This window comes from Aedes albopictus, chromosome 3 (assembly GCF_035046485.1).
Source record: "Aedes albopictus strain Foshan chromosome 3, AalbF5, whole genome shotgun sequence".
NCBI classification, from domain to species: Eukaryota; Metazoa; Arthropoda; class Insecta; order Diptera; family Culicidae; genus Aedes; species Aedes albopictus.
The window spans coordinates 42,045,687-42,067,758 of NC_085138.1; positions in this window are offsets into that span (position 1 = coordinate 42,045,687).

Below are 22,072 nucleotides of genomic sequence, written 5' to 3' on the forward strand. Positions count from 1 at the left end.
CCTAACCTTAACTTTGGAAACCAGTTAAATTCGTATTTTTTTCATTTTCACGGGATTTCCGTTTATTTTTTGGTGATTGCTACTGCATGTTCAGGAGACGCAAATGGACTCAAATAAAAACAAAAATCCCTGGTGAATTCTCGGTTTGCCTTGTATTTTTTTCAAGTAGTAGATAACCTGAAACTGGTACAAAAAAGTCAGTAATAGAAATCTGCATGTGTTTGTATTGCATTTTGTGTTATTGGCGATTTTGTGTGAAAAATATGGCACATTCGTGATTTTTTAGTAAAACGAAACGTGGATGTGATGTGAACATCAAAATTTTATCAAATATATGTCTTGTACATTCCAAAGGAAAATTTTAAGACTAACAACTACATGTCATTGCTTTAAATTTTGTTTTATTGACTATTTTGTAAGAAATTTATGGTATTTTAAAAACTTGTTTGGTAAAATGAATTAAGAGTGTCATGATGGCGGTTTTATTTTTCAACGTTCATCATTTCACGAAAAAATTCAAGCCAAAAAAACCAGAATGCATTGCCTTATATTTTTGTTTGTTGACTACTTTGTGTGCAAAATATGGTATTTTCCAAGTATTCCGAGTGAAATAAAATATGAGTGTAAAAGAAATTCACTAGGATTGTTCAAATAAATCCACTAAGCTACTACGATAAATTCAAAATTGAATAACAATATCATTACTTTAAATTTTGGCTTATTCGCTTTTTTGTGGTATTTTTGTACATTTTTTACAAAACAAAATATTAGTGTAATGTAAACATCAACATTTTATCAAAAACAGGTCCAGAACATTGTAACGGAAAATTTAAGGCCATACAACTACATGTTATGGCTTTAAATTTTGTTTATTGACTGTTTTGTAAGAAAATTATGATATTTCTGTAGCTTTTCGAGTAAAATAAATTAAGTGTGTCATGAAAACGTCACTACTACTCATCAAGAACGTCCAGTACGCATTCACGAATAATTTAAAGGTAAAATACTACTTTGCATTGCAAGCCATCATTTTTGTTAACCACTTTGCATGAAAAATGTGGTACTTTCGTTGATTTTTGAGTGAATCAAAATTTGAGTGTAATGAAAACATCACTATTATTCTTCAAGTATGTCCGCCAAACTGCTACGAACATTTCAAAGCTAAAAAACTACATGTTATCGTTTTAAATTTAGTTTTGTTGACTACTTTGTGTAAAAAGTATGGAATTTTCGTAGTTTGCCGGGTAAAACAAAATAAGAGTGTAATTAGAACATTTTCACTGTTCATCAAAAATGTCGAGTACAGTCCTACGAACAATTTAAGACCAAAAAAACTATATGTCATCGCTTTGAATTTTAATTTATTGCATATTTTATGTGAAAAATAGGGTATTTTAGCAGTTTTTTTGGTAAGGTAAATTATCAGTGTACTGAAAAATCACTAATTTTGCATAAATATGTTCACTCTAGCTGTACGCATGATTAAGAGTCGAAAAACACGTATGTGATCGCTTTAAATTTTGTTTTATTGATCAATGTGCGCTAAAAATGCGTTCTCAAAAAAACTAGGAAGTGCCTTTTGCTTAATAACTTTGGGTAGACGCATCTATTTTATATTTTTTTAAATGGACGATGATCTTGAAACCTGTCCGGTTCCATCGCAAAAAAAAGTTTTGAAATCGGTTGAAAAACGGCCAAGAAATGCCTTGTCAAAGTTGGACTTCCGACTTTTTTTGGACCCTTGGTAGTTTAGGAGTTAAAGAACCTCTTTTTATTAGATTCTTGGAAAACATGATATGGAACTTTTTTGCGATTTGTGTTTGCATTTTTTTTTTAACTGAAAGTGGTTGGAGTTTACTAGGCGAAGTTCTGGACAGGCAAAAATAAGAAAAGGAATTCGACAGTTCTGATCTTCTCGGCGTTATTTTGATGCAGATGTCCATGGGCGTAGCCAGAGTGGGGCAGGAAAATCACAAGAAATTTCTCCAAGAGAACCATTTCAATCTTATCATAGAATTATGCCAAATAACAAGCTTGGTAGAATGACTAAGTTTTGTAATGTTTTATCATGGAATACGAAAAACATGCCAAATTTACGAATTTTTACTAGTTTTTAGTTCAAACAAACCTGGGATTTCTTTATGAATTCTTTTAAATACATCTTCAAAAATTCCTTCAGGTATTTCTTCAGGAACTTCTCCAGGGATGTTTTCAGGAGTCCCTCAAAGGACTTCTCCATGGATTTCTCCTTTGAAAATTCTTCCGATGCAGCGTTCCGATAGTGATTGTTTCAGGGTTTGTTCCAAGAAATGCTTCACAAATTCCTCCCACGATTCAGAAATTTTTACACATACTTCTGCAAGGATGCATCGCCAAATTTCTCCAGGAATTTTTCCATAGCTTTCTTCAGTGGTTCCATCATGGCATCAGAGATATTTTCAAGAATTCCTCTAGAGATTTTACCACACATTCATCGGGAAGTTTACCCTGAGATATCTTTAGGGGTTTCTCCAGTGATTGTTCCAGTGTTGTTTTTTTAAGTATTCCTCCAGGAATTTCTCTAGGGATTCCCAAAGGAATGGAGATCCTTTTAGGTATTTCTGCAAGTGTTCAGAGATTTCTTCAGGGATTTCTCCATATATTCCTTCAAGATTTCCACTAGAGAATGCTCCAATAATTCAATCTTGAATAATTCAAAGTATTTCAGCAGAAATATCTTCCAGAAACACTTTCAGAAAATTTAATTAATCCGGGATTGCCTTAAAACATTGCACAAAGCATTATTTTGGGAGTCTATCCAAAGATTCCAACATCCAGAAATTCCTCTAGAAATTTCTTCAGGAATTTCTCAAGAAGTTTTTTTCAGAAATTTCTCCTAGAGTTTCTCTAGGGGCTGTCCATAAACCACGTGGTCATTTTTTTGGGACAGCCCCCCCCCCGCGTGGTCATTAGTCCATACAAAAATTTTTGTTTGTCCATACAAAATGGTCTTTGGCCGAACACCCCCCCCCCCCTCATGACCACGTGGTTTATGGACAGTCCCCTAGAGATTATTCCAGAAATTCATCTAACATTTGTTTCAATGGTTCCTCTAGAGCAACCTCCAGGAATTCCTACATTTATCCAAGAATTGCTCCTGGACATCCTTCCGAAATTATGTCAGCAATTCCTCCAGGAAATCCCTTGAGGATTTCTTCAGAAATTTTTCAAGGAAATTCTCCAGATATACCTTCAGAAATTTTAGAGGAATTCCTCCAGGTATTTCTACAGGATTTCTCCAGAGATTCCTCCATGAATTGCTTTAGGGATTTCTCCAGGAAATCCTTCGAAGATTCCCAAGGAAATCCTTCAGAAATTCCTCCAAGGATTCTTCCAAGAAATCTTCTAAGGATTTCTACAGAAATTCTGCCAGGAAAGGTATTTTTCAGGTATTCCTCCAAGAATTCTCCAGAGATTCCTTCATGAATTGCTTCAGGGATTCCTTCGAGGATTTCTCCAGAAATTTCTCTAGAAACTCTTACAGGAATTTCTCAAGGGATTTTTTTTTTCAAAAATTGAAATCCCTCCAGAAATTCATCCAATAATTCTTTCAGGAATTCCTTTTAAGATTCCTCCATGATTTTCTACAGTGATTCCTCCAGCAATTATTATTATTGGCATCAGTGCTGAAAATTTCATTTCGTCATATCTAAATTCAACCACCTACAGCTCATTTTAGAAGCTGAACCTGAGAATATGGTATATGAAAAACTTGTGCGGCTAAACCAGTCCTGCAAGAAAGTCGCGAAAAAAAACCGCTATTTTTCGAATATTTAAGGTAAATGTCACGGACAACCTTTGAAAAATGCCAAATGATATTCACCGTGAATATCATTTGGCATTTTTTGAAGGTAGTCCGTGACATCTATATAAATAAAAATGCAGTGGCATACGTGGGACCGCGTAAAACTCGCAAACGGAACGTCCGATTTGAGTCATCTTTGTTTTGTTCTGTTAGTTTTCACCCAAGGAAGATTTATGAGGCCTAAAACATGGGAAAGTTGAGAGTTTTTGAAAATCGGGTTTTCATACATTTTGAACGGGGACTTGGGCGCTTGGCTAGGGACTTGAAACGTCAAAAAACACAGAAGGCAAGACAAAGTTTGCCGGGGACAGCTAGTTTACCTTGAATATTCGAAAAATAGCGATTTGCACAAGTTTTTCATATATCATATTCTCAGGTTAAGCTTCTAAAATGAGCTGTAGGTGATTGAATTTAGATAACCCAGGATTTTTTTCAGGAATTCCTCCAGGCATTCCTCCAGAGATCCCTCCAGAAATTGCATTAGGGAATCCTCCAGGAATTTCTTCAGGGAATTTTACGGAAATTTCTCCTGGAAATCCTTCGAAGATTCCCCCAAGGATTTTTCGAGTGATTCTAGGGATTTTTTCGGAAATTCTTCTAGGAAATTCTCAAGAAATACCTTCCAGGTATTTTTCAGGGATTCATTCAGGAGTTCCTCCAGGAGTTTCTCCAGAGATTTTCCCGGAGATTCAAACATGAAATCCTTCCTAGATTCCTGCAGGAAATCCTCCTAGGATTCTTCCAGGGAACCCTCCTTGGAATTTCTCAAGAGATTTTTTTCAGAATTTTTTCCAGGAATTCCTTTCAGAGTTCCTCTGAAGATTTTTCTTGGATTTCCTCCAGGGGTTGCTTCAAAAATTCATCCAGGAATTTCACAACTTTCCAAACAATTTTCCCAGGGATGTACGCAGGAATTTCGCCACGATCACCTCATGATTTTTTTTAATTACTCTAAGAATTTCTGGAGGAATTCTTCCAGCAAATAGTATCCGAAGATAATTTAAAAAATGCATAGATGAACCCTAAATTCTTTCAGAAATCCCTTCAGGTGTTTCTTCAGAAATTTACTCTGGGATTTCATTAGAAATTCTTACAACAAGCGAGACGATAAGTCCTTTAGGGATTCTTCCATGCATCACACAAAAAGAGTCACCCAGGCCCCATCCTTTTGGTTCCCTGTTCAATGTTGACTGGTGTGGTCAGTAACGGAGTAGCAACTACGAATTGTACGGTCATTTCATGCTCATGATCTCACGCTAATGACCCATTCGACGTAACGCACTTCGACCTAATCACCCAGCAGTCCAGCACCCTACTGTTACCCTTGAATACGCCCTAAATTACACAAGTTTACAAAATAAAATGAAAGTCGTGAACTTCTGTCAACGACCAAAATTTTTGAAGCACAATTCAATGCTGATTTCGAAACCGACCTTCAAAAAATTTTAAGTGGAACAGTTTTTGAGTTTTAGCCCAATATCGAGTTTTACAACTTTTCAAAATATGTAATTTACTAAAATTCAAATATATTGCGTTTTGTTCAACCAATTTTAAATCTTTTTTCATTAATTGAAAGCTGAATTCAATATCATTCGATCATCTGAATACAGGTTTTGCGTCAGATTGATGAAATTCAAGATATTGGCGAATTTTAGGGACGATCTTCTTAAATTTTAGAAAAATTCCCAAAATTTTTTGAATAAATGTATTTTTTTTAATAAGAAAAAACCAACTTAAAAATTCTTTCTCGACGTTTATTTGACATACCATATGTAGGCGAGTTACAGTAAAAATTTCAACTCAATCAGAGCATTGATTACGGAGAATGAGATGTTTGAAGTGAGCGACTTTGCTTAAAAATAGAACAAAAATCGATTTCAAATCATCAACCTTGTATGGAAAGTCGAAAAAATTTCCGCTCTACTGTAATTTTTTTCTTTCGCGTTTTCGAACTCAGGGCATGATTCTACACCAAAAATGATCATCAGCTTACCGAGTTCAAAAATGCTGTAAACTAGTGTTATCATTGACTCTACTCGTTGATTCTTTCCATGAAACCTTATCCCTTATCTTAAGTATTATAGTGTGTAAGAGTAGAGAAGATTTGAACAGAGCAGAGTAGCGAAGAGGAGACTGGCAGAGATGGGACAAAGAAATGAAATAAAACAAATCAGAGTTGAGTACTGCCTGTAATCGCATAAGTTTGTGGCCGCTCATAAACCGGGGGAGGGGGTGGTTGCATGAGCATGTATGAACCAACGTCTAAGAAGGGAGGGGAATGACCACGTAGTTTATTAGGCTGTCCATAGTACCGAATAGCCTAAAATAGAATTGGAATACTGAAAAAGAGTGTGGTGAGTGTTGCAAAATTGAGTGGAGCAGTGTAAAGAGCTTTGCAATTGAATAGAGCTTAGCTTCCCAAATTTGTTTTGTAGAATAAAGTGAAGTAGAGAAAAGTTGTTTAACCCTAGTACGACATCACCCAGTCAGGCACGAACGTGCACTACACAGAGAGAGGATGAAGGAATAAAGTCAACAAGCGTAAGTTTCAAAAGAAAACAGTGGAGTAGAATAGATTAAAATGAGTAAAGCAAAATTGAACTGAGTGAAGATGGATGAAATAGACAAAAATTGAGTTAAGTTAGAAGAAGTCGTATTAAACAATGTTCTTAGCATACAGTAGAGGTGAGCAGAGAAGAGCATAGAAGAGACGCTGTCACTCACACAATTTAAAGGATGAATTATGAAGAAAGAATGTTTCCATTATATTCCTAAATACTACGTAACCAGATTTGAGCATGCATTCATTCAATGTTTTGTTACTCTGCTTCCTGTCTCCCCGACCATGACGTCTTCGCGGACGTTGTCGTTGGAATTAAATCTGTTTCGTTCGTTCGTTTATTTTTTCTGGTTTTTCCTAAACTCCCCCCCCCCCCTCTTTCCGCAGGCAATCTTCATTTTGCATTTCGTTTGTGTTGTTGTTGTTTTTGCTTCTTAGCCCGGTCACGGCCAAATGCACGAACGAACAAACCAGAACCCGCAGAAGGTTCACTCTCGACGACCGACGACAGAACGTCTCAATCTCAACTTTTGTTGAATTGTTTTTGTTTAGGTTTTTGCTTGCAGGTCTTTGTGTATGATCCGTTGTTGTTCTGTTTCTGCCAGCGGTTCGCAGCATGTACAGCTCAAGTCCTGGCTGGCCAATCGTAAAAATGGCACTTGAGACCGGGAAACGCTGCTACTGTATGTCGTCGTGTCGTTGTCAACGGAAAAAACTAGAGTAGTAAACATTATTTCGCTTGGGTTCCACTAATTTCCTCTCGTTGATGCTAATTATAATTGCATGTTTTTTGCTGCTGTTGTCAAGATTATTGCTATCTTCTGTTTGAATTATAGCTGGGGAAAACTTGTTCACGTGATGATATGCACCCATCTAAAACGCACAAGCCAAAATGGAGACGCATGGTTGTTTATCGCATCTGGTGGTCAATCGAATTCTCCGGCGGACGGTTGTGGAATTCAACAAATAGCTCATTATTGAGGCATGCTTTGAATCCTTGGTCATCTCGGCAGTAACGATTCCATGATTTCATTGCTTTCCAGTAAAACCCCACCCCACGATTCGCACATTAGCACAGTAGTACAAGAAATGCAGTTGTCTGCAGAGCGCAAAACAGACAGGCGAAACAACACTGCAGACTCTCTCTCGTCAGAATTACAACTCCATGGAATGGTATAGCGCGGCCGTGTGGTGGTGGCAAAGGAATACTAACTAGCTTGAGCAGGAACGCGTTCTGCATCTTCAATTTGGTTGACAATGATAATGGCGCGGCAGAGGCAACAACGGTGACAACGACGATGACGACGACGACGCAGACGAAGTTGGTAATGACGACGATGGTTGAGAATAATTCCATCAATTGAGTGAGTCCTCCATTCGAGTGCTCTCTGCAATTGGATACAGTTTAACAAAACTCCTCGGTGAACTGTGTTTTAGACGCGAATATAATTTTTAATTTATTTTCAAAGTTATTGAATTTATATTTAGTACACTGGAACCTTAATTTGCGATCACTTAATTTGAATTTGAAAGTGATTTTCAAATTATCTATTCCAAGAAGCATTACCGTACCTTACCACACCAGTTTTGATAAATGTGATGGTTCCCAATCTTGGGTGACGGGCCACGTGAATTTCTCAAGAACCGAAAGTGAAATAAACCCGATTTTAGATTTGCACGGATTTTTCTTTGTACAAAAAATTGCCATGCATTTTATTTTTGTCAAACGAAAACAAAAAACGGATCGGTCAGTTCAAGCAGCAGTATCACCAATGCCGATTGGAGTTGCAAAGTTCAGTGGTTCCCAATCTACGATCCACGCGAGTTTCTCAAGAACCGAAAGTGTGAGGACAAAATAAAAATTGTGTTTTCGTATTCTGTCAAGGATACCCATTGAACTTACTGGAACGCCTCTTAAACCCCATGAGCCTCCCTTGTATGCCCCATGAAATCGATTAAACCCCCTGAAACCTGCTGGAACACCCCTCAAACTTCCTGGAAAGTCCCTGGAACACTTTGAATACGACTCCTGAAATCCCGTGGAATACATTTGTACCCTCCGAAACCGCATGGAACGCTCGTGAAAACCTATGGAACATCTTATAATCCGTCTAAAGCCCCACGGGGCCTTCTCAAACGCCCCTGGCATTTCCTGGAAATGTCCTGGTGCGCCTCTGCATGATTTAAATAAAAAAAAATAACAAAAAAATATTTAAAAAGCGCACAAAATCGACAAAACACCTCTGAAACCTTGACCAGCATACTTACTTACTTTCAGTCCTCCTGGGCGCACAAAATCGACAAAACACCTCTGAAACCTTGACCAGCATACTTACTTACTTTCAGTCCTCCTGGGCTCCCACGGTGGTGCAGAGGGCCGAATTGAAAGATCTCCATCTTGGGCGATTGCGATCCATCGCCTTGACCTGTGGCCAGGTCAAATTTCTGAATGACTTGCTTGATTTCGTTGTTGAGGCTGCGCCGCCATGAGGCTCTGGGTCTGCCTCTGCTGCGATGTCCTGCTGGGTTCCAATCTAACGCTTGCTTGCAGATTTCGTTTCCGCCACTGCGTAAAGTGTGGCCGACCCATCTCTACTTTCGCTCCCGAATTTCTGTCGCTATCAACTTTTGATGACATCGACAATGGAGCTCCACGTTGGAGATCCAATTGTGAGGCCACCATGCACGAATTATGTACAGGCAGATGCCTGTTGATGAAGACCTGCAGCCGTTGAGCAACACCCCACTGATACACATCAGGTTTCACTGACATATAACAGCACAGATTTCACGTTCGAGTTGAAAATTCGGATTTTAGTGCGTCGACTGATCTGGTTGTTTTATCATACATTTCTTGAACTCGCAAAAGCAGCCCTCGCCTTCTTAATCCGTGCACCTATGTCGATCTTAGTGCCGCTATCGGTCGCCATTTGGCTACCAAGATATTGGAAGCTCTCAACATTCTCCACTGATTGCCCAGCTACCGTAAAGCTGGAAGATCCCACCTCATGCTACCACGGGTCAAGCGATGACAAAGGCACAGTTGTTCTTGTGACTTCAGCTAGATTGAGGAGGTACATCTCGAGCGTCTGTTCACCAACATCCAGCGGCTGAGTATGAAATGCTCCTCCACCGGAAGCTATACCTAGGTGGCAGATAGATAGGGGACCTTAGGCAAACAACCTACTGTTTCCGAAACCCAAAAACCGTTACAGAAACCTTGACCAGACGGCTCCAGAAATCTCTTGGAAACCCCTGGAACCTTTATAAAACCCGCTGTAACACCCTAGAACGTCCCTGTTGACGACGGGGCACTTACTGTAGTGAAGGGAGACGGTATTCGATTCCGCGAGTGCCGATCAACATGCAAGAGAAACGCACTGAATGAACTGTCGACGACCGAAACTATTTATTGATTTTCGGAGGATTGAGTGGTAGATAATTTAAATCGATTGGTCCAAATCGAATGTGGGAGCGATCAACTGGCCTTCCCAGATCCGGTCAAATTCTTTCGCATTCGAAGACGTGACTTAGTCGGATGAGGAAAAGTTGATCGCAATGCATTTATATTTTTTTAAACTCATGCCAAAGTTACTCGCATTCAGAACCATAGCGTGCCAGAGTGGAAAAAGTTTGATCGATTTAGTATGATTTGAGACTCCTCGATTCTAAGTACTAAGTAACTCTTTTCAAAGACTTAAGTTTTCAAATCAAGCTCCAGCCAACTCCTTTCGCATTCGAAGGCTTGGGTAATAGGAGGGATTAGAAAAAGATTAAGTTTCTCAAAGTGCTTTGTAACGAAGGATTTCGAGTAGCAAGTAAATGAGCGTTCTGGTTCTTGTGGGGTACAAGGCAAAACTGCTACCGTCTTTATTGTTCGATCGCCTTTTATACTCTCGTCCAGACATTATTGACATTATTCGCACACTCTATTTACATGTTTTTTCCTGATTCCTACGTAAAGCATATTAATTATATGTGTATCATCCTGAAACTATGCCCACCCTCTTTACATCATTAATTAACTCATGATTCATCAAAATTCTAACTTGTATACAAACAACCCTGCAATAAATCTTTCAAACAAGTTTTCAAACAATTAATCCCTGATCAAAACCTTTTCTGGAACTTCGACCATTACAATACATTGGGGTTGTGTTCTTGGCTTTACATTAGTTGTGAGCATAGATAATTGATTACATCTATCGGTGCATAGGAGCTAACAATTACAAATGGCGTAGCTTGTATTCTAGTTCAATGAATTTCACAATATTGCGTAGTTATATATTGTGTGGGCTCGAACGAGCCCCCAATGCTAAGTGTGACAAGAGCTGAATGAGAGCTCACCTCTCCGCCGTCGATATGCATTCGTCATCGGCGTCCCGCGGCTACGCCAGCGTCGGTCGACAGTCGCCATCTTCATGCTGCACCATTCAGTATCTTTCTACCAGCGAGACAAGACGTGTGTCGGCTCATCGGCTGAGTAATTCCTTTCCGCATTGTTATTCGGAATTGCACATAGTGTGTCGTCTCCGAAAAGCGTTGTACGGCCTTAAGCAGGCCCCGAGGAGCTGGAATGATCGATTCCATTCGTTCGTGACGAACTAGGGTTCAAGCGGTCGAATGTAGACAGTTGCCTGTACCAGTTGAAGTCGAATGGATCCGTCGTCTACCTGCTATTGTACGTGGACGACATCGTCATTGTTTCGGACCGGATGGAGCTGGTGGACCGGATCAAACACCAACTATCACACCAGTTTGAGATGTCCGATATGGGGGAGTTAAAACTCTTCCTTGGTTTGAAAGTGGATCGAGATTTGAGCGGAGGAAGCATGAAAATAAGCCAGCCCAAATATATCGCTGACCTCCTACAGAGATTCGGCATGGTCGACTGCAAGCCGGTAGCGACCCCGATGGAAGCGAACCTGATATTGGAAAAGAAGAAGCAAGAAGAAGGATTAACTACGAAGCCGTACAGGGAGCTCATCGGATGTTTGACGTACCTGGCACTGGCATCAAGACCGGACATCAGTGCTGCGGTGAGTTTCTTCAGCAAGTTCCAGGCCGCACCAACCGATCTCCACTGGTGCCAGCTGAAGCGCATACTGCGATACCTGAAGGGGACCATGCATCTTGGTCTGGTTTACAACCAACGTGGAGAAGATCAGCCGCTAATTGGATACGCCGATGCCGACTGGGGCAACGACCAAGATGACCGCCGATCAATATCCGGCAATGTATTTAAAGTTTATGGAGCTACTGTCTCATGGATGACTCGGAAGCAAGCAACAGTATCACTGTCATCAACAAAGGCCGAGTACATCTCTCTGAGTCAAGCTGCATGTGACGCGATTTGGCTAAAGAATCTGCCTGGCGAACTTGGAGTTGCTCTACATCACCCGATCCCGTTGTTCGAAGACAACCAATCATGTATCCGCATCGCTGAGGAGCCAAGAGACCATAAGCGGACGAATGCATATCGACGGCGGAGAGGTGAGCTCTCATTCAGCTCTTGTCACACTTAGCATTGGGGGCTCGTTCGAGCTCTCCTCGAAGCTTTTTTGCTCTTTTCATAAGCCTATATTATGGAATTTGTCTTAACAAGCACGATAAATTTTCATAAGGTATTCTTAAGGACAAACGTCATGAAATCCCGCTTCAACACAGCATCAGAACTTCAGACGCACAAATCTCAAGAAGCAAGCTTCAAACAACAGTGCATTTTATTATTCTGTTCTTGCTCACTTGTAATAAGCTTAAAATAAGAAGTTCAGGTGCGCTGGTTTCGTTTACGAAGAGATTTGTGCCCTGAAATCGTGAGTAGGTACCAAGATCGGCCATTGTGGCGGCCATTTTGGGATTCTAACAAGTCTGTCCTAAAGACATCCATAATTTTAACTTATAGCAAAAAAAAAAACATAAGGTATTTTGATGAATTTCGTTAGTTTTTTTTCGCTGAGTGAACTTATCGTTATCCAACCGCACCTTTGATGGCCATTTTTTTTAGAGAGAAAGGTGGATGTGTGGGCTCGAACGAGCCCCCAATGCTAAGTGTGACAAGAGCTGAATGAGAGCTCACCTCTCCGCCGTCGATATGCATTCGTCATCGGCGTCCCGCGGCTACGCCAGCGTCGGTCGACAGTCGCCATCTTCATGCTGCACCATTCAGTATCTTTCTACCAGCGAGACAAGACGTGTGTCGGCTCATCGGCTGAGTAATTCCTTTCCGCATTGTTATTCGGAATTGCACATATATCATGCTTATGTGTAAGTGGTTGGTTCTATCCGATTGCGCAACATTATATCCGATGGTGAAATTTCATACCGCGCTTGCGCATTTACGCTGTGAATCCGTGAACATACTTGAATATGATACCGTTTCTAATATGAATTAGAATGATTCATCCCCATGTATGCTTGATCAGCCATCCTCGATGTTGCGCTATCGTAACATATCGTAGACAACGTTGCGTGAAAGGTGGCTCGTTTCCAATGCATACTGATTGATTTTGCATATTGCTATTTACACTGGTTTTCATGAATATGTGACCAACACGATTCACAAAACGTTACCTTTACAATTATTATACAAGCTTTTGTGTCAGATTATTACAAGCGATTTGCTTAATGCTAGATGTAGAAAATGATTGGAATTAGTGTGCTTTAGTTGTTAGAAATTAATGTACTTCACGCGTCGCGTTCGTAACAGTTCCGAAGCTTCACGGAATGCCATGGAACTCTCTGGAACTCCCCTGGAACGCTTCTGGGAGCCCCTGTTACTCCCTGCAACGTCTGGAACACTCCTTCCACGCCACTCAAACCACATAAAACTAAAATCGCCCATGAAACATCGTGTAAAACACCTGGAATGCCCCTGGCACTCTTTGAAACCTCTTCAAACGAACCTCTGAAAACTCCTGGAACATCGCTGGTGCACCCCTGCATGTTTGATTTTGAAAACAAATCGGACAACAGTCAAGTTAACAGTTAAGGTTATGCCAGTGTCCAACAATTGAATGCATTATAAAAAAAGTGATAAAAAATCAAGTATCTATCAATGAAACAGTAATTTTTAACAATGTTAACAGGGACAGCCTCTCAATTCTTGTAAATATGGTGTGACTTTGATACCTGTGGTCGGTTAATCAGCAAAGCTTATTTCATAGCAACAATTTCTTTAATTAATTTGAAGAAATTGTGCAGCGATACAGAATTTTTGATGAAATACACTCCCGATCAAAACTTGTGGGTCACCCCCTCAAAAACATGTCATTTTTAGACCCATATCTCCACCAATTTGCGTCCGACTTCAAAATCCTAGGTCTCATTCGAAAGATAATACATAAATAAAAGTAACTTTAAACATGGTTTAAATGAAAATCTTTCAAACATGTTTGTATGTAAACTTAAGCTGAAGTTGTCAAATTTTCTAAAAACTGACAATAAACTTACGGCAGTGTCGCTGGAAATTGGGTCGACCAAATTTTAAGATGAGAGCGGTAATATAACCTATTTTCTATTAGCTTTCAACTGTTTTTTACCGAACTTAGCTAAAAAATCTAGAAAAAAAAATTTATAAAGTAAAATAACTCTTGATGTCATCGACCAATAGTTTTCGGGCAATGACCACGGTCCATACAAATTTAAAAAAAAATTGTATGAACGAAAGACCACGCGGGGGGAAGGGGGTTCAGAATCTCCCAAAAATGACCACGAAGTTTATGGACAGCCCCTTTTACTAGAATCTTTTCCAAATTTGGACCATTTATAGGCAACTAGTTTACCAACTTACAGTAAAAAATTGAGAATTTTTGATGCACTTTTTCGAAAAGTTACGAAGTTAAATAGGGTGACAATGGGTATTATCGGCAGGTTTGTTCTCTTCGTCATGGGTGGTTTTTGTCATCCAAATTGCCTGAAACTTGGCTATATAATTTAGCTTAGTTGGGAAGGATTTGAGACCAACTCTGAGTTCAATAGGTTTCAAAAAACCCCCTTAGACGAAGAGAACAAAACAGCCGAGAATAGGTAATTTCCCCTAGTTAACCATTTTTTGAAAAGTGAAAATTTTGCCTGTCCCGATCATTTTGTCTATCCCCTGTACATCAGCCGTTTAGGGCCCATATAGCCGAGGCGGTAAACGCACGGGTATTCAGCATGACCATGCTGAGGGTGACGGGTTCGATTCCCGGTCGGTCCAGGATCTTTTCGTAAAGGAAATTTCCTTGACTTCCTTGGGCATAGAGTATCTTCGTGCCTGCCACACGATATACACATGCAAAATGGTCATTGGCAGAGAAAGCTCTCAGTTAATAACTGTGGAAGTGCTCATAGAACACTAAGCTGAGAAGCAGGCTTTGTCGTAACGCCAAGAAGAGAGAGAGAGAGAGAGAGAGAGAGAGAGAGAGAGAGAGAGAGAGAGAGAGAGAGAGAGAGAGAGAGAGAGAGAGAGAGAGAGAGAGAGAGAGAGAGAGAGAGAGAGAGAGAGAGAGAGAGAGAGAGAGAGAGAGAGAGAGAGAGAGAGAGAGAGAGAGAGAGAGAGAGAGAGAGAGAGAGAGAGAGAGAGAGAGAGAGAGAGAGAGAGAGAGAGAGATCAGCCGTTTACATTGACCGAGTGTTACTTAACACGTTCGACATCAGCTGAAAAAAAATCAAAATATCGCCAACAGCCCATTTCTCAACAGAATTAAATCACATTGAAACACAAACTAGCACAACACTCTAGTTTTGGAAATATACTTCTGAACATTGTCTTAAACTTCTGGACAAAATCAGGCCGGTCGATCTGGAACAAATCGGGTAAAAAAGGCAAAGATTAATTAACACCCCCATATTTTTTTTCCTAACAAACTAGTTCAATTGGAGTTTGCATATATCGTTGCCTAATTATAGTTGACATAGGCGCCAACTTAGGGGGGGCAAGCAAGAGTTTTATTGCATTCAATGGGGGTTTCAAAGACTTTTTTTTTTGTTTTATTAATGTGTATTTTAACTTAAATGCTAATTCTACACTTAGGTTTCAAAGACGTTCAAAGGTGTTCCAGCGAGTTTCATGACTGTTCCAGGAGTTTTTGAGTGGTTTACAGGGGTTTTCAAAGAATTTCATAACGCTCAGTTCAATTTTCCCAGGGATATTCCCTCCAATTATTTTTTTTTTCTTGTAGTATTTTCATTCGCGATTTACTTTAGCAATTTCAATGGGAATCACATTATCCTAAATTTGTTTTTCTCATACGAGTGTAAGTTTGAACACATCTTGCATTTCAAGAATCTCAAAAAGACCAGTACAATAATAAGAAATAACATTTCAGATTCTATACATAAATTTCTTCAAGACAGTGTTTTTTTTTTTGTTTTTTTTTTATTTCTGTATTTTTTAAACAACTGAATTTTGTTTTAAAAATACTTTAAAAAAAATGAGTTTCAGAAGTTTTCAGGAAACCTCAAACGATCTATTACAAGAATTTTCTAATAACATTACCAACGGTTTCTTCTAAAGTTTTATATGTAAAAGTATTTTCCGGAAGATCTGTAAAAACATTTGCAGTATCCTTCAAACAATCCATAGAGATGGATAAATACCAGGAGGAATTCCCGAAGAAATTTCTACATAAGTTTTTGCAGGAATCTTCGCAAAAATTCCTGCTGGAATTACGGAATAAAATTTTGCTGGGATAACCGGTCCATATGAAAATCCGGGAGACATTTCAACAAGAATGTCCAATGGAATTCATGTAGTATGTATTCCAGGACCAGTTCGTGAAAATCACTGGAAGAATTTCTGAAAGAATATTTGGAGGTTTTTTCTTTTCGCAAAAGTTTCTTAAGGATTGTCTTAAGGTTACCCAAAAAGATCCCTAGAAGGTTTCATGAAGAAACCCCTGAGGAATTTCTGAAGGATCCCATGGAAGGCTTTCAATAAAAGCCATTGGAGCAATTTTGAATAAAATCATTGGCAGATTTTCCAACTGAATATCTAGAGAAATGTATGAAGGTATTCCAAATTTGGAGGAATTGATTAGGATATTCATCAAAGGTTTTTGAGAGGAACTCTAGCAGATATATATGGAGCAACCTCTATAGAACATGGAACAATTTCGGAAGAAATCAATTAAAGGTTTTCTAAGGAAAAGCTTCCTTCTTTCCAATGGAATCCATTAAAAGACTTTCTGAAGGAAACTTTTGTTAAATTACAGAAGAAATGTATGGATGATTTTTGAAAAAAGTATCTGCAAGAATTTTTGAATGGATTTTCAGAGGCATTTTTGAAGGAATCCCTCGAGGGATTTCTACAGAAAACTAAGCAGGATTTTTTATAGGAATCCAAGGAAAAAATAATGAGATAATTCATTGAAGGGTTTAAAAGCAATACTTGAAGTTATTTTTGCAGGAATCTCTAGAAGAATTTCTGGAGGAAACTTTGGAAAATTTCTAAAGAAAATCATTGAAGATTTTCCAGGAGAAACCCAGGGAAAATGTGAAAAATAGAACAATAACAATTTTAGAAGGAATCTGTGGAGGAACTTCTGAAAGTATCCTAAAAGAAAATTTACAAATTTATCACTGAAAGATTTTTTGAAAGAATATCTGCCGAAATTGCTTGACGAAACTAAGAAAGATTATTCAATAAAATCTTAAAAAAGATATCAGGAGAAATCTTTCTACTAATTTCTGAATAAATTCCTAGAGTACTTCCTGAATTTCAATATTGCGAATGAATGTGGAAGAAATTTCTGAGGAGAGTTCATCTAAGAATTTCTCCAGTAAATCTTCCAGATCTTCCTCCAGGAATTGCTGCAAGGATTCCACCAGGATTTCCGCTAAAATTCCTCCAGGAATTTCTTTAGGGATTTTTCTAGGAATTTCTTCACGAATTTCTCCAATGATTCCCTAGAGATTCCTTCAGAAATTCCTTTGAGGATTTCTCCAGGAATTCCCCCAGAATTTTTTTTAGAAACTCTTCCAGGAATTTCTCATCCGATTTTTTTTTCAGATATTTTTTCCTGGGTTCCTCTAGAGATTCCCCCTGAAATTTATTCAGTAATTGTTATAAAAATTCCTCCAGGAATTCCTTCAAGGATTCCTCCAGCAATTCCCAAAGGCATATCATACAGAAATTTCTCCAGGAACTTCTACGGGAAATTCTCTTAGGAAATATCACAAGAATTTATTCAAGAATTTCTCTAGGAATTTATCCAGGAATTGCTCCTGGACAGGTACTCCTCCAGGGATTTCTTAACGAATTTTATCAGGGATTTTTCCATGGATTCCTCCAGGAAATCCTTCGAAGATTCCTCCAGGAAATCCTCTAGGGATTTCTTCAGAAAATATTTCAGGAAATTCTCCAGGAATACCTTCAGGATTTTTTTAGGAAATTCCCCTTGAGATTCCTCTAGAAATTCATCCAATAATTCTTTTAAAAATTCCTCTAGAGATTCCACCAGTAATTACCTCATGGACTCCTCCTGCCATTCCCACACGAATTCCTCTAGGAAATCCTCCGAGTTTTTGTCAAGGAATTTCTCTAGAAACTTCTTCAGGAATTACCCCAGATTTTTTTTCAGATATTCCTTCGAATATTTTTCCATGAATTGCTCCTGGACATCCTTCAGAAATTATGACAGAAATTCCTCTAGAAAATCCTCCAGGTATTTCTCCACGCATTTCTCCTGAGATTTCATCAGGAATAGCTTCAGGGGTTTATAGAGAAATTCCTCCAGAGATTTTCCCAAAGAATTCCCCCAAGAAATCCGTCGAAGATTCCTCCAGTTAATCCTCCAGAAGTTCTTCCAAGGATTCTTCCAGGAAATCCTCTAGGAATACCTTCAGAAATTATTACAGGATACTCTTCAGGAATACCTTTAGGAATTTTACAGGAATTTTTCCAGTTATTCCTCCAGGAATTTCTCCACAAATCTCTTCAAGGAATGCCCCAGGGATTCTTTCAGGAGTTCCTTCGAGGATTTTTCAGGGATTTTTTTTCTGAAATGGAAAAATGATAGATTTCCTCTAGAGATTCCTCCAGCAATTCCCACAGGAATACCTCTAGGAATTTCTTCAGGCATTCCTCCAATTCCAGTAATTTTTCCAGGAACTTCTCCAGGAATACCTCCAAGAAATACCCCAGGAATTTCTTCAGGATTTCCTCCAGGAATTCCTTCTGGACATCCTTCAGAAATTATATAAGCTTTCAGGAATTTCTCCAGAAAATCCTCTAGGGATTTCTTCAGAGATTCTTCCAGGAAATTCTCCAGGAATACTTTCAGGAATTTTTCAGGGATTCCTCCAGACATTTCTCGAGGATTTTCTCCAGGGATTCCTCCAGAGATTCCCCCACGAATATCTCCAGGGATACTCCCAGAGATTCCTCTAGGGATTCCTCCGGAAATTCCCCCAAGGGTTCTTCCAGGATATCCTCCTGGAATTTCTCAAGGGATTTTTTTCAGAAATTTCTCCAGCAATTCCTCCCAGAGTTCCTCTAGAGATTTCTTCAGGAATTCTTCCAGGGATTGCTCCAAGAATTCATCCAAAACATTTCTCCAGAAATTCCGGCTGGGTCTTATTCAAGTATTCCTCCAGGAATTACGCCCGGAATTTGTTCAGAAGTTTTTCCAGCCTCCAGGATTCTCGTTAGAGATTTTCCCAGTAGTTGCTTCAAGGATTCCTACAGAAATCCCTTCTGGGATTTCTCCAAGAATTCCCCCAAGGAATCCTCCAGAAATTTATGTAGAATTTCTTCAAGGATTTCCTCATGAGTGTTGAGCAGATACGTGATAACACAGGAAATCAAACTATCTTGTTCGGAGATTCAAAACGGAATAAATGTATTTTTTGCTCTGCTTGTCAAATAGTATAATCCAAGGCTAACTTGATCTTGCACAACATAATGTATCGTCCAAAACTCCTCCTCAAGATAAAGTTAGATACCTCTAATCTTTATTCTGAAAGACCTTAAAGTTCTCATAACACTACATATTAAAAACGGTACAAACGTCCAATCTTCTGTGCCACAACTACAACCTCACCATCCTTCAAAATCTTCTGAGCTAAATAGTATTGCATATCCTTGACTAGTGATTACTTCTACAGAAACCAAATTTGTGGAAAGTCCGGGTACAATCACAACGTTATTCAGCTCGACATCAACTGGTTGTTCATCAGCACCAACAGCGGGTAGAATTACTCCTCCTACAGCAGTAGTATGCAGCACATCCCCATTTGCCAGAATTACTCGTTGTTTCTTCGTTTTGCGATACCAATCCAAATTGTTCGTGTTTCCTGTCATGTGAGTTGATGCGGCAGAATCAAGGTACCAATGATCACCAGTCTCCTCCTGAAGCGCAGCAAAGCAGATATGACGATCCGAATGAACATCACTTTGAGCTGACCGAGCCGTTTGCGTCCTGTTACCTGCAGTAGTGCTTCTCGAAGTCTTCTCGCGCATAATTTCCAGCTTGTCACAGTCACGAATCAAATGTTCCGGGCTTCCGCATGCGTAACACAACCGCTTGTTCTCGTTTTTCCGAACTGCTTTCACCACCATCGCATTGGAGTCTTCGAATTTGCCCCTTTGAGTACGCCGATCATATTCTTCCAGTAACTTCGTCTTGACAAAATTCATCGTGAAAACCTCCATTCTTCCCTGTATCGCAGCAACCGTGTTTTCGTATGATTCCGGCAGACTGGCAAGTATAAAAGCCGCCTTCATATCCTCATCCATGCGACACCCCGCGTTCTCTATCTTCTCGAAGAGCTGTTCCAAATCCATTAGATATTGACGCAAATCACCTAACTCGGAAAGTTCTGTTTTCGACAATTTCTTGATCAGAACAACTTTGCCCACCGATGAGTCCTTGATGTAATAGGTCCGTAGTCTATTCCAAGCATCCTTAGCAGTTACTGCGTCCTGAATCAACCGCAACTGGGCGCCTTCAGCTAGAAAACCGATCGTCTGCAGAGCCAGTTCATTCTTCGTTTTCCATTCCGATGACCCAACCTCCACCACGTCCACCACGTATTGCCATAGCCCTTCACGCGTTAAAACTTGCCGTGCACGCAACTTCCACGTTTCGTAGTTGTCGTAGCCGAGCCTTTGGAAACCCATTTTCGTAAAATCCATGCTTCTGGATGCTGGATCAAATCGCAGTTACTACATATTACTCAATACTTTCACTAACAAGATTCAACATTCTAGCACTATTTTCGATTCCCTGCTATTCTGGGCACCATAACCTGTTGAGCAGATACGTGATAACGCAGGAAATCAAACTATCTTGTTCGGAGATTCAAACGGAATAAATGTATTTTTCGCTCTGCTTGTCAAATAGTATAATCCAAGGCTAACTTGATCTTGCACAACATAATAGTCCTGTTCAACGACGTAGGTTGAACTTGCTCGAAGTTGCTGCATCCCGCTCTAACCCGTTTGATGACAGATGGGTAAGAGCAAGATGCAGCAACTTCGAGCAAGTTCAACCTGCGTCGTTGAACAGGGCTAATGTATCGTCCAACAATGAGATCTCTTCAGAAATTTCTCTAAGTATTCCTCCCTTAATTTATACAGGAATTCCTCCAGGGATTCCACCGCGAATTCCTCCAAGAATTTTACAGGGCTTCCTTCAGGCATTCCTGTAGGAATTGCAACAGGGATTCATCCAGGTTTTTCTTCAGGGATTTCTCCGGGAATTCCTTAAGTGAATTCTTCAGAAATTGCTCTCAGGTTCTCTTCAAAAATTCATTCAGGAGTTCCTTCGGAAATTTCAAAAATCCTTCAAGCATCTTTTCAGGGATGTACCCAAGAACTTTTTCAGAAAGAACTTTTTATGTGTTGTTTTTTTAAATTACTTCAAGAATTTGTGAAGGCATTCCTCCGGCGAATAATATTGGAAGATAATTTAAAAGGAATGCATACAGGAACCAGGCTGTTCTAGGTTAGTTGTCAAAACAGTTTGTTATTTTCAAAAGATTTCAGCTATAATTTCTTATGAATATCACTAGTTTACAGCATTTTTGAACTCGGTAAGCTGATGATCATTTTTGGTGTAGAATCATACCCTGAGTTCGAAAACGCGAAGGAAAAAAATTACAGTAGAGCGGAAAATTTTTCGACTTTCCATACAAGGTTGATGATTTGAAATCGATTTTTGTTCTATTTTTAAGCAACGTCGCTCACTTCACACACCTCATTCTCCGTAATCAATGCTCCGATTGAGCTGAATTTTTTACTGTAACTCGCCTACATATGATATGTCAAATAAACGTCGAGAACGAATTTTTAAGTTGGTTTTTTCTCATTGAAAAAAATACATTTCTTCAAAAAAATTAGGGAATTTTGCTAAAATTTAAGAAGATCGTCCCTAAAACTCGACAATATCTTGAATTTCATCAATCTGACGCAAAACCTGTATTCAGATGACCGAATGGTATTGTATTCAGCTTTTAATTTATGGAAAAAGATTTAAAATTGGTTGAACAAAACGCAATATATTTAAATTTTAGTAAATTACATATTTTGAAAAGTTGCAAAACTCGATATTGAGCTAAATCTCAAAAACTGTTCTACTTTAAATTTTTTGAAGGTCGGTTTCGAAATCAGCACTAAATTGTGCTTCAAAAATTTTGGTCGTTGACAGAAGTTCACGACTTTCGTTTTATTTTGTAAACTTGTG